Source organism: Podarcis tiliguerta, assembly GCF_965153285.1.
Source record: "Podarcis tiliguerta genome assembly, chromosome: 12".
In the NCBI taxonomy this organism is placed as follows: domain Eukaryota; kingdom Metazoa; phylum Chordata; class Lepidosauria; order Squamata; family Lacertidae; genus Podarcis; species Podarcis tiliguerta.
Window position 1 is genome coordinate 4,354,799 of NC_139545.1, and position 13,175 is coordinate 4,367,973.

Here is a 13,175-nt window from a genome sequence, read left to right on the forward strand (position 1 = left end):
ATGCCAATCATTTACCATAAGGCCTTTATCTGTCTTCAGTGGGTGTGTGATTATTTCACCCATTACTGCCTAGAAAGCAATGCTCAAAGACATTCCTAAGTTAGAATATACAATTCTGTACAAAGACATACACAGCACAAACACAATTGCCAAATTCTAGGATGTTTCTAATGTATCCGGTTTTAGGAATTATGAACCTGGCCTTGGGAGGGAGGGGAATCTCCACTGCCAAGTTCCAACCTTTTCATGTGTCTTGCAAATATGACCTTTAAAACAACGAAATCCAAAAAGAGGTTTTGCATTGTTCCATCCTTCTCACTAGCCCAATTTACAGGATTGAGCTGGAGCGCACAGGTAAGGGAGAAAAGCAGCCAGGCCCCACCTGAACGTCCCATCACTGCACATCCCTAAGCGCCATTGTACAGATGACAAATGGGAATGTATCAGATCGCCATCCTCCCCGCCCCCGGAAGGAAGCCTTATGCATTGCTCTTTCCAGTAGAGGGAGTTCTGCCGCTGAGATCCACTGCGCATGCTGCTCCACAGCAAGCAAGCCTGGCAGGAGCTGTTGCACTCGCTCAACAAACTAATCTGGGTCACTGCACTGACCTTCTGTCCTCCAATACTCTGCATTCCCTTTGTTGTACAATTCCAAGCTTACAGTGATGTTTTGGTTGGCTTCCAGATCTCAGCCATGCCAACTTTAGAAGGGAAGGTGGGAGGGCTAGGAAGATTTATTATTTCCCCTCCGTTAGGGAAGGGAAGGAACTTAACCCACTTTTTAAGAGATGGATTCATCTGTTCCTTGCATACTCAGAAGAATCTGTTAAAAAGACAGCAGCAGCACTAGATACCAGAGGGTGCCCTTGTTGTACTGATGTTGCTATAAAACCAAGAGGCACAAAGAGTACAGCTTTATTAGCGTTGGACAGTGTAGTCAATAAAGTTCAGTGAGCCAAGCACCTCTGCACAAAAATAATCCTTAATGACATGCAATTATTAGAAGCAAGGGAGGGAAATAAAGAATGGAATAGATTTACCTCCAACCTCTTATCAGATTCCCAAAGGCAAGGTTTATGAGAAATTTGGCAGTGTTTTCCTAGATGTTTAAACATTATTATTTTTTTAGCTCTGTCTGCTTTGCAGCACCTTGCCACAGTCATCTCAATCTTATCCTCACTCTCTGTAACATCCTCATAAAGTTTATGAGCAATGGTAACAGGATTGGGGAAAACAAGCAGGCTGTTCCGGCTTACCTATAAGTTGGCTCACAGTTTAATTTTCCACATCTGTTTTGGCTCACTGACATGAATGGGAGATAGCGGCCTCAAGGAGTTTCACAGAAAAGGAGAGAAAAAACAGCAAAATAGGGCAAAAATAATAAAGCAGCAGGAAGATTTGCATTTTTGAAAGCTAAAGATAGGCTCAAGCCATCAGATTCAGCCATGAATTTGAATTTTGTGACACCTGGAGATGTTCCCTCTCTAGAGATATTACATTTTCAGTCCATTTGCAAAATTCTGGCCTAGGCTTACATACTGGCACTGACAGAACTTGAGATAGTTTGGCCCTGCAATTTGTATTCCACAAGATCTGTAAATTCGTTGAATCAGATGTGCATAACCTTCATTAGTCCCAAGTTGTTTTTTTATCATATAATCTAAACAACAAAATAAAACTTCATGAGACAAACTCATAAAAACTAAATCAAACCAAACCAAACCAAATGTTACTGTCAGGGGTTCAGGAGCAGAGTCACAGGAGAGGGAAGAAACGGAGAGCGAGGGGGAGGAGTCGGAAGGAAATGTCAGCGGCGACAGTAGTCCGAGGTCTCTGAGTCTCTCCAGTGACTCGGAGGATTCACAGAAAGGGGCCCCCATGGTCAGGGCAAGGGGAGTGCCCAGGGGGACACCTCGGGAAGGAGGGGACTCAGAGAGTAGCAGCTGGAAATCCGGGCCAGCATCCCCCCCAGAGTGCAGTAGGGGGGAGGAGTCCAAGGCATCGGGATCAGGGAGCGCGCAGGCAGAGGGAGAACGTGAGGCAGGACTGACCACACCCTCGTCAGGGAGCGAGGAAACGGTCATCCGGAAAGTAAAACGCGCGCGCGCGCCAAGTTCAAATGTACAGGAGGGCGGCAAGGTGGGCAGCCCGGGTAGGGAGCCAGGTCCTAAAGCCCGCCGAAGAGAGGGGGAGGAGTCAGAGGGGTCAAGCTCTGCGTCGGAAGAGTCCAGGAGGAATGAGACCCCGGGGGGTAGTAAGACCCAGAGGAAGAGAGAGAGAAGGAAGAGGTGGAGTAAGATTAGAGTATTAAACTGGTGCACAGGGGGTGGAGATCCAGACAGAGCTTCGCCGGTCTAAAGTCCAGACGTAGGGCTGGGACGCTGAGACTTGTAAATGGAGACTATTCTTCAATAAAGACTTTGATACTGTACGATCGGCTAGCGTTGGTCCTTGGTGAGCTGGGACCCGGAGCCAGCTCTGACAGTAAGCTCTGTCTCCTTTTTTAAAGTTTTGGCACCAAGAACCTCGCCACGTGAGTCGACGCAGCGAGGACAGAGGAGGGGTGCTTACAGAGCTCACAAAACTCAGGCAAGATGACGACGGAAGAGCAGATAAAAGCCCTGCAAGAAGCGGTGACGCACCTCAGCACGGAGGTAATTGCATCCAGGAAGAGAGAGGAGGAAATGGTTACCTCCTGCCGGGATCTCCAGGCCAGGTTGGACGTGCTTTCTAAACAGGGGCAAACGGGATCCAAGGCAGAAGGCATTGGCTTGGGGAGGAGGGGAGGCAGCCTTGTATCGCATTTCGACGGGAGTTTGCAGCAGTACCCCAACTTCAGAGCAGACCTGCTGTTTGCGCTCGATCTCCTTGACAAAGACTTTAGAGATGAGAGAGAGAGAGTGGGGTTTATCCTGTCCCATTTGCATGGGGAAGCCAAAACGTGGCTGCGGAATCTATGGAGGGACAATGATCCAGCGCTCCAAGATGCGAAGGCTTTTATTAAAGCAATGGACTCATGCTTTTTATCAAAGGTAGACGTCGATATTGCCAGGAGGGACATACATGGACTTAAACAAGGCAAAGCCAGCGTGCGGCAGTACCATACTCGATTTTTCGGACTGGTTCATGCCCTGGGGTGGGAAAAAGATTCTGCGCCAGTCAGAGACCTCTTTTGGGAGGGGTTGAATGCAGATGTAAAAGCGGAGATTGGAAGAGGGGAGAGACCAAGGAGCACCCAGCAGGTAGTCCAGAGGGCTCTGGAGATCGGGGTGCATCTGGAAGAACGTCCTTGGAACAGGGAAGAAGGGCGTTGGGGAAGGGCACCAGCCAGAGCACCTCCCTTCTTTCCCAGAGAAGCAGCGCGTGCGCACTCCACACCCTCGCAGGGAGGGGGAGAAGAGCCGATGGAGATAGGAGGTGCCAGGGCTCAGTCAGCTAACAGAGCCCTGACACCGGGAGCAGCCAAAACGAAGCCTCCTAGAGGGAACAGGAAGTGCTACATCTGCGACAGTGCTCAACACATGGCGAAAGAGTGTCCCCAGAGGCTCCACAAGCACACTGCAGCCTCGGCAACAGTCGCTGAAGCAGCTCAATTGAAAACGCAGCAACAGTTAAACGACGGAGTCTGGCTGGAGGAAGAGGCACTGGGGTCCAGCCAGACAAGTCAATGAAACAATCCCCAGCACTTTTGCAACCCACAGACCCCCTCCCACCCAAACCAGTGGTGCAGCTTACAGCGTCTCTCCAACTGCCCAATGGACGCACTCTGGAGGTGCCGATCACCATTGACTCCGGCAGCAACGCTGACTTTATAGGACTGGAATTCATTCAGCAGCACAATATACCACTGCTACCAGCCACACTGCCCCTGAACGTTGTCACGGTGGATGGCAGAGACTTGTTAGGGGGGCAGGTGGTGCAACAAACGCAACCAATGGTGATGCGGATTGGAAATCACCGAGAAGTCATCAGCTTTAACGTCACCCACCTGTCGGACACGCCTGTAGTCCTGGGCATGAGTTGGCTACACAGGCACAGCCCAGCATTGGCGTGGTACCAGCGCCAACTGACCTTCGGCTCCTCCTATTGCGCGGAACATTGCATCCTTCCTAGCCCGGAAGAAGGAGGGGACGACCCGCAGCTACAATTAGGCACGCTGCAAGCAGTGCCGCGCAAGTACGCAGCGTTTTTGGAGGTTTTCTGCGAGAAGGAAGCGGACAAGCTGCCTCCCCACAGGCCCTATGACTGCAAGATTGACCTCCTGCCAGGAGCGACGCTGCCAGCCGGGAAACTGTATTCCATGTCTGAGGACGAGCTGCAGGAGCTCAAGGAGTTCATAGACCTCAACTTGAAGCGCGGTTTCATCCGGGAGTCGAAGGCAGCGGGGGGCAGTCCTGTATTCTTTGTGAAGAAAAGGGACACGCCCCAAAAAAGACTTGTGGTAGACTTCAGGCTCTTAAATTCAAAGACCAAGCCCGCGGCCTTTCCCATGCCCAAGATAGATGACCTGCTGGCGACGGCGAGGAAAGGACGCGTTTTTACAAAGTTGGATCTGCGAGGGGCGTACAACCTGATTCGCATACGGGAAGGAGACGAGTGGAAGACTGCCATGTTCACGCCCCTGGGCACATATGAATACAGAGTTATGCCCTTCGGTTTACAAAATGGCGCCCACTGTTTTCAAGCTTTCATGCATCACGTCCTGGCGGGTCTCCTCTACAAGACATGCGTCTGCTTCTTGGACGACATCCTGATATTCTCAGAATCTGAGGAGACCCACGAGAGAGACGTCAAGGAAGTTCTGCAGAGACTGCAGGAGCATCGACTGCATGCCAAGCTGGAGAAGTGCCAGTTCGACAGGAAGGAGGTGGATTTCCTGGGCTACAAGCTGTCGGACAAGGGGCTTGCCATGGACAGCGCCAAGGTTCGCGCAGTGTTGGACTGGAAGAGCCCGCGCAATCGGAAGGAGGTCCAGCGGTTTGTGGGGTTCGCCAACTTTTACCGCAAGTTCATCAAGGGGTTCGCGATGCAGACGGCGGCCATTACGGACACGCTCAGCTCTAAGAAGAAGAAGTTCATCTGGACGGAGCAAGCGGAGCAGTCCTTTCAGAACCTTAAGCGTCTCTTCTCGTCCGAAGGGCAGCTACTGCATGTGAATCCCAGCAAACCGCTGAGGGTTGAAACAGACGCCTCAGACAGAGCCGTGGGCGCCGTACTGTTGCAAGAGGACCCGCATGGGGACTGGAGACCGTGTGCCTTCTACTCTAGGAAGCTCAGCAAGTCGGAGCAAAACTACACCATCTGGGACAGGGAGTTGCTGGCCATTCATGCAGCATTCAAGGCGTGGCGGCACTTCCTCGTCGGGGCCAAGCACACCGTGCAGGTTCGCACGGATCATAAGAACCTGGAGTACTGGCGCACGGCAAGATTCCTAAACCAGCGGCACATCAGATGGGCGGAATTTTTCGCGGATTTCGACTTCAGGATAGAATACATCCCAGGCGACAACAACATCATGGCGGATGCACTGTCCAGGAAGCCGCAATACCTTGAAGAGGCGGCACCAGCAGCGGCCAAGCACATTTTCGCTCCGAAAGCGTGGGCGTGCGCTGCAGCAACCGTGGACTTGGAGGCGGTCCGTCGAGCACTGCAGGGGGACCCCTTTGCACAAGCCAAGATGGAGGAGGTGCACAAGGGCACGGTGAAGGACGACGAGTTCCAAGTACGAGACGGATTGCTCATCCGCAGAGGAGCTCTCTATGTACCGGGAGACGACCTCCGGGCGAAGGTACTGCAGCAGTTACACGACGCACCCACCGCCGGGCACTTTGGCAAAGAGAAGACGGCAGACCTCGTTGCCAGGGATTTTTGGTGGCCCAAGATGCGGGGGGAAGTCGCGGAGTACGTCTCGAGGTGCGACACCTGCCAAAGGGCCAAGTCAGTGCACAAACCTCCGGCGGGACTGCTCGAACCGCTGCAGACTCCGAGCGAACCGTGGGAGAGGGTGGCCCTGGACTTTGTCACGGATTTACCCAGCTCAAGGGGTAAAACGGCAGTGCTAGTGGTGGTGGACATGTTCACTAAAATGGCCCACTTCATTCCGTGCGCGAAAGTGGCCACGGCAGAACAGACCGCCAAGCTGTTCATAGACCACGTCTTCAGAGTGCATGGACTGCCACGGTCTATCTTGTCCGACAGGGGGCGCCAGTTCATTTCGAGCTTCTGGCAGAAGCTGATGGGTTTCCTGAATGTCAAGATCAACCTAGCGTCGGCGAGACACCCGCAGACCAACGGACAAGCGGAACGCGTCAACGCCGTCATGCAGCAGTACCTGAGATGCTATGCAAATCAACAGCCGACGACATGGGTGGACTACCTGCCGCTCGCTGAGTTCGCTTACAACAACACGAAGCACGTGTCCACAGGGGTGACGCCGTTCTTCGCCAACAACGGGAGGCATCCCAGAACCTTCCCGGGATTGGAGAGACTGGGGGAGGGGGAGCCACAGGCAGCGGAAGTCTTGGCGGCGGAATTGCAGGAAGTCCACGAGCAGCTTAGGAGGCAGTTAGAGCTGGCAAAGCACGCATACAAACTGCAGGCTGACAAGCACAGGAGGGTTGGTGAAGACATACAGGTGGGAGACTGGGTGTGGTTAGCGGCCCACGCAGTGCCGACAAGATCCTTAGCTAAGAAGAAACTCGGACATAAGCAGCTAGGACCTTACCTAGTTGAGGCACAGATCAATCCGGTGGCCTTCCGGTTGACACTTCCGGAAGGATCCAGAATGCACCCAGTATTCCATAGGTCGGTGCTCACGCCCTACAAAGCACCTCACCGATTTCAGGCGCAGGGCACGGCACCAGACCAGTATAAGGAGATCCCCCCAAGGAGGGAGTCGCCAAGAAGGGAACCCATCAACCAGGTCACAGAGATTTTGGACTCGAGATGGGGGGAAGAGGGAGTAGAATATTTTCTCGCAAGGGAAGGTACCCCGGCCAGCGCCAACAGTTGGGTGCCGGACTATGCCCTGGACGAGCCTCTCCTCAAAGAGGAGTTTCATGCCTTGTTCCCACACAGGCCCATGCCAGCCGAGTATTTCGACGACTGGCTTTTCACACCCACGCTTTCTACCAGCACGTTCCAGGGATTCACCTCGGACGAAGAACCAGCATTAGAAACACGTTCACCGGAGGGCTCGCCCTCGGGGTTTGCCTCAGACCGCTCCTTTTGGTGGGACAATCGAGGAGAGGAGAGGTGGCTGAGGGGCCCTTGGCAGGCAACGGACCCAGAGGGGAACGAGGGTGAGAGGGACATGGACGTGATGGGGGAGGACGTTGGGTTCGAGCATGGCGGCACGGAGATGGAAGCAGAGGAGAACGAGGTCGGCGAAGACATGGAGGACGAGCCGGATTTCTCTAACTGGCTGCACGCCACGGGGGACGAACTGTATCCACCATTCACCCCCACAACGACGGAGCACCCAGCACCCCCGCCGGAGGAAGGGGAGGGGGGAAGGGGGGGCTTCGAGGGGGGGATGGATGTCAGGGGTTCAGGAGCAGAGTCACAGGAGAGGGAAGAAACGGAGAGCGAGGGGGAGGAGTCGGAAGGAAATGTCAGCGGCGACAGTAGTCCGAGGTCTCTGAGTCTCTCCAGTGACTCGGAGGATTCACAGAAAGGGGCCCCCATGGTCAGGGCAAGGGGAGTGCCCAGGGGGACACCTCGGGAAGGAGGGGACTCAGAGAGTAGCAGCTGGAAATCCGGGCCAGCATCCCCCCCAGAGTGCAGTAGGGGGGAGGAGTCCAAGGCATCGGGATCAGGGAGCGCGCAGGCAGAGGGAGAACGTGAGGCAGGACTGACCACACCCTCGTCAGGGAGCGAGGAAACGGTCATCCGGAAAGTAAAACGCGCGCGCGCGCCAAGTTCAAATGTACAGGAGGGCGGCAAGGTGGGCAGCCCGGGTAGGGAGCCAGGTCCTAAAGCCCGCCGAAGAGAGGGGGAGGAGTCAGAGGGGTCAAGCTCTGCGTCGGAAGAGTCCAGGAGGAATGAGACCCCGGGGGGTAGTAAGACCCAGAGGAAGAGAGAGAGAAGGAAGAGGTGGAGTAAGATTAGAGTATTAAACTGGTGCACAGGGGGTGGAGATCCAGACAGAGCTTCGCCGGTCTAAAGTCCAGACGTAGGGCTGGGACGCTGAGACTTGTAAATGGAGACTATTCTTCAATAAAGACTTTGATACTGTACGATCGGCTAGCGTTGGTCCTTGGTGAGCTGGGACCCGGAGCCAGCTCTGACAGTTACGTTCAAAATAAAGAAAGAATTTAGCTGGTTAGCTGAACTAAATTGGTTAGTCTTAAAGGTACCACACAGGACTGTCAGCAAGGGATCCCATAAATTCCCAGACCTATGAGAAAATACTATATTATTGTGTGTGTTGTAATGTTATCTTTTGATATTCTTTCTTATATTTTCCAATAAACATAAAAAAATCAAAGTAGTATCTCAAACAGTTGGAAACCCAGTTGTTGTTTTCTAAAGTCAATAAATGAATAAGTAAAATATAGTCTTAATTAGAAAAAAAAATGAAACAGATTAGAATCAAGAAGACCTGTATCCAAATTTTCACTCAACAGTGAAGTGCACTGGGTGATCTTAAGCCAAGCCCCACCCGTCTGCCTAGCCTACATCACAGGATTGCTGGAATAATAAAAACACGTTATTCTGAGCTCTGGGAAGAAGATTGGGATAATAAAAAAATAAAACCAACAACAATATGAAAAAGAAGAATACAAGAAAATTCTCATTAGCCTCATAGACTGCAGTATTAAATGGCATGGTCAGTGTGGATTGGAAGTCACAAGGTACACATAAACTTCATTCATTAAAAGCAAAGGCAAACTCGGTTTACTTTCCCCGATCTCTCCCCCCCCCCCCCTTATCCTTTCTCCTTTTAACATCTGTCCTGTCCATTTACTTCTGGACAGGTTGCACATCACTTCAGATAAATACTTAACAGCAGCAGAATTGAATCTGCTTTGAGGGTAGTTGCTTATCTTCATGCAGTGTATGTTAAAACATTAACAAAATGCAAAAAAGGAATGTGCTTATGCCGATAATAGGACAGTACAATTTTCATTACAGATAGATAGATAGATAGATAGATAGATAGATAGATATAGATGATATAGATATAGATATAGATATAGATGATATATAGATATAGATGATATAGATATAGATATAGATAGATAGAGATAGAGATAGATATCACATCTTGCATGTTAAAAACCTCTTTCTTCTATGCCATTGGTCCCACTGTTGTTTTTTATTTCTTTTCTTTTCTAAAGGAGGAACTAAGTAGGCCACAGAATTCTATACAAATCAAAAAGCTCCCATTCAATTTGACGGATACTGTGCTTCATTCTAAACAGCACATCAGGGAGGTCTTTTGAGCATCTAGCAACACAGGGGGCAGCTGAGCACTTTAAGAACTCCCTGGGTGAACTTGTCATTGTTGACAGAGATAACCCAAAGTGAACAGAAATGTAAGCAACCCTAGCTCTATATAATATATATTTTAAAGCTATGACTTTGGAATCGGGGATGCTTTTTACTCTGCCAAACCTGTTAACTTATTTCTGGCCCTGGAAGCTGTTGAAGAAGGTCACACAGGAACTTCTGGTCATTCCTTTCTTTTCTTTATAAAATAGCAGAAGTGACGATGACCAGATACATATCAAACTCTTAGGAGGGGAGCGCAGCTGAAACCCCTCCACTGGGATTCTGGGCTTTCCAGTGTAAAAAAAAAACGGAAAGAAACCTATTTGTAACACTAATGTACTCAGCTTCCTCCCATGAGAACTGCCACAGTTAGACTGTTCAAAGAGGGGAGAAGGAAAATATTAAACTCTGCTGCGAGAGGAGAAGGCGAAAATGCTGTGGACCAATTATTGAAAATACAAAAGATCACAGAGTTGGAATGAACACAGCGGATTGTGTACTCCAAGTCTTCTGCCCTGAGACGGGACATTCTATACCTAACGTGTCCCCAACAGCTCCAAGTCCAACCATTTCTTTAAAACCTCTGAGAAAGGGGAATCTCTTGGCAGCATTGAATTTCTCCAAAACTGAAAACTTCTTCCTAATGCTTAGTCCTAATTACTGGCGGTTACATACCATTACTATATGAAGTATCTAAAAAGAGGCAGGCAAACCATTACAGAGCAGAGATTGTGGTGCGTTTGACCATATGAGTTTAAAATATCAACTTGAAGCAGACTTGTGAATCTGTATAGCTTTTGCAAATTCTCATTGGAATTAAATGGGGTCTAGCATCTTGAGATTCGGGCCTGATTATGTGTCTTTCCGATAGAAACCTCTAGCCCTATCTGTTTGTGGACAGATAGCTATCTGGAGAATGAGACAATAAGGACCCCTCTAGCCTCCTGCTGCTCATGAGAGTTCTGGACTAGAAGAACAGCATTTCTAGATGATTTCCTTGGTCAGTTCAGCTGAGTGCAAATATTGTAGCTTCCAGATGACCCAGCAGATCTGATTGAAATGGTCAATACCATTTTGACTCATCTAATATTTCTCTAGCCGTTCGTGGCAAGAGATGATCTATGCAGAAGACTAGTGAGATGGGTGTTAGGGGCTCACTGATAGGAGGAAAAGCACAATTTTGATCAAAGCTTTCAACTTCCTTCTAAACTTCATTCAGAGCTAGAGAAATGAATATTCATTTCAGCTTAATAACTTTCTCTGATTTTTGGTGTTTAAAGCTCAGCCTTAAGGGCAAAAAGCCTATTATGGTCAAACTAGCCAATTACATAAGGGCAAGATGAAGTAATAGTAGTAGTAGTAGTAGTAGTAGTAGTAGTAATCATCATCATCATCATCATCATCATTTATTATTTGTATCCCGCCCAGCCACTCTGGGTGGCTTCCAACAAAGATTAAAAATACATCAAAATGTCACACATTAAAAACTTCCCTGAAGTAAATATATCTGAAAAATCCTGCTTTCCATTTATTAGATATTGGTATTAAAAATCAATGTGATAGCTTACATTAACTTAAGAGTATGCAAGCAATCATTATGCAGTTTAGATTTTTTTTTGGGGGGGGAGATCAAAACAAAACTGAGATAAGCTCAGGTTCTACAGTAAGACTGTTCACCTTGGAAATAGCAAGTCACATCTCATGTTCAGACTAAAGGGGGTTTTTAGGAGGCAGAGTTGCTTGTTATCTCTAACACCTGAAATCAGATTGTGAAGACTGAGCAGCTGGAGGAGGTAGAGGACAGAGGGTGAAGAAAGAGCTGTGAGTAGAGGTGGCCCTTTTGCCATCCTCTGGACCCCTTGGATACTCAACAAACCTGATGCCCCTGGAGCTGGATGTGGAGAGTGCAGCTGAATGGGACACAGTTGTGGGCAGCTGGAAGAAGTGCCATCCACCTGAGCCTGCCCATAAAAAGCAAGTCTAGAATGAGAGAGTAGTGCTGGAAATGTAGAGAAAAAGAAGGAACCTTTTACCACATGTGGTGGACGTGCCCCAAGGTAAAAGACTTCTGGGAAAGGATTTATAATGAATTGAAAAAAGTGTTGAAAAACACATTTATTAAAAAACCAGAAGCCTTTTTACTTGGTATAGTAGGGGGTGAAATCCCCCAAAAGGATGTTACTTTTTTCTGTATGCCACAACAGCTGCGAGAATATTGTTAGCAGAGAATTGGAAGAAACAAGATTTAACAACTATCGAAGAATGGCAGATGAAGATGATGGACTATATGGAACTTGCCGAACTGACCGGGAGACTCCGAGACCAGAGAGAAGAGACAGTGGAAAAAGACTGGAAGAATTTTAAAGAATATTTGAAAAAATATGTTAATATTTAAATCTTAGATTAGCTTTGGAAGTTACCGTAATTTAAGCTGTAGGGTTAGAAGTAGAAGATGGGATATTTTAAAATAGTATTATTTGTAAGTGATAAAGTGTGAAGTTATTTTAAGTGTGATAAAAAAAAGATGGTTAGAAATTATGATATATGTAAACTGAAGTAAAATGAAAATCAGATAGGTGGGACTTGGGGAAGCCAACTTGGCAATGTTTAGAAAAATAAGGCTATGACAAGAATTTGTTTGTATTGTTTGTCTTTTCTGTTTGTGTTTTTTATTTGTGTTATAAAACGAATAAAAAAATGGGGGGGGGGAATAGAATGAGAGAGTAGGGTGATGTCTGTTGTTTCCAGGAAGTCTCCTCATTGTGAAACTTTTGTGGGTGAGCTGTGAGTTTGTTTGGACCCCGGGTGAGAACCCGGAGGCTAAGAGGGAAGGTGTGTATAACTGTGTATAAATATAACATTTTAATTTGTAACTGTGTTTTTGTAATATTTTGTTCAAGTTTGTTGTTGCTTCAGTTTTTTGTACACTGCTTTAAAAAGGTAAAGGTAAAGGACCAAACAGTTAAGTCCAGTCACAAACAACTCTGAGGTTATGGCGCTCATCTTGCTTTATTGGCCGAGGGAGCTGGCATTTGTCCACAGACAGTTTTTCCGGGTCATGTGGCCAGCATGACTAAGCCGCTTCTGGCGCAACGGAACACCGAAACCAGAGCAGCGCACAGAAACGCTGTTTACTTTCCCGCCAGAGCGGTACCTATTTATCTACTTGCACTTTGACGTGCTTTCGAACTGCTAGGTGGGCAGGAGCAGGGACTGAGCAACAGGAGCTCACCCTGTCGCGGGGATTCGAACCACCGACCTTCTGATTGTCAAGCCCAAGAGGCTCGGTGGTTTAGACTGCTTAGAGATCTTTTTTAATCTATTAATTGGTATAGAAGTTAAATAAATAATCAAATAATAAACCAACACATGGCTTTTAAGCTTGAAACAGTGAAGGCTGCAATCCAGAAATCATTTTATGCCAGAAAATGCTCTTAGCAATTCCAATGAAGTCTATGAGAGTACTTCAGGACAGCTTGATTTTTAAGCAGTTTGTGGACTGCGGCTTAGCAGTTCTCGCTTATTTTCCTTTAACCCAGGGAACTTAGTTCCTTTCACGGATTAGACTATGTTATTAGCTAAATTTCGATCACACGCCTAAGGACTCATTCCTTTGGCACTGAATTTTCATATCCTGTTTGGTTTAATTTTTCACATTTTTTTGTAAAGTATTACAAGAT

General features: G+C 48.3%; 1 protein-coding gene across 1 annotated transcript in view; it reads right to left on the minus strand.

Annotated features, from left to right (window-relative positions):
• The window catches only part of SUGCT (succinyl-CoA:glutarate-CoA transferase), a 320,741-nt gene that overhangs the window by 134,813 nt on the left and 172,753 nt on the right, over nucleotides 1-13,175 (minus strand). The gene's annotated exons all lie outside the window — the stretch shown is intronic.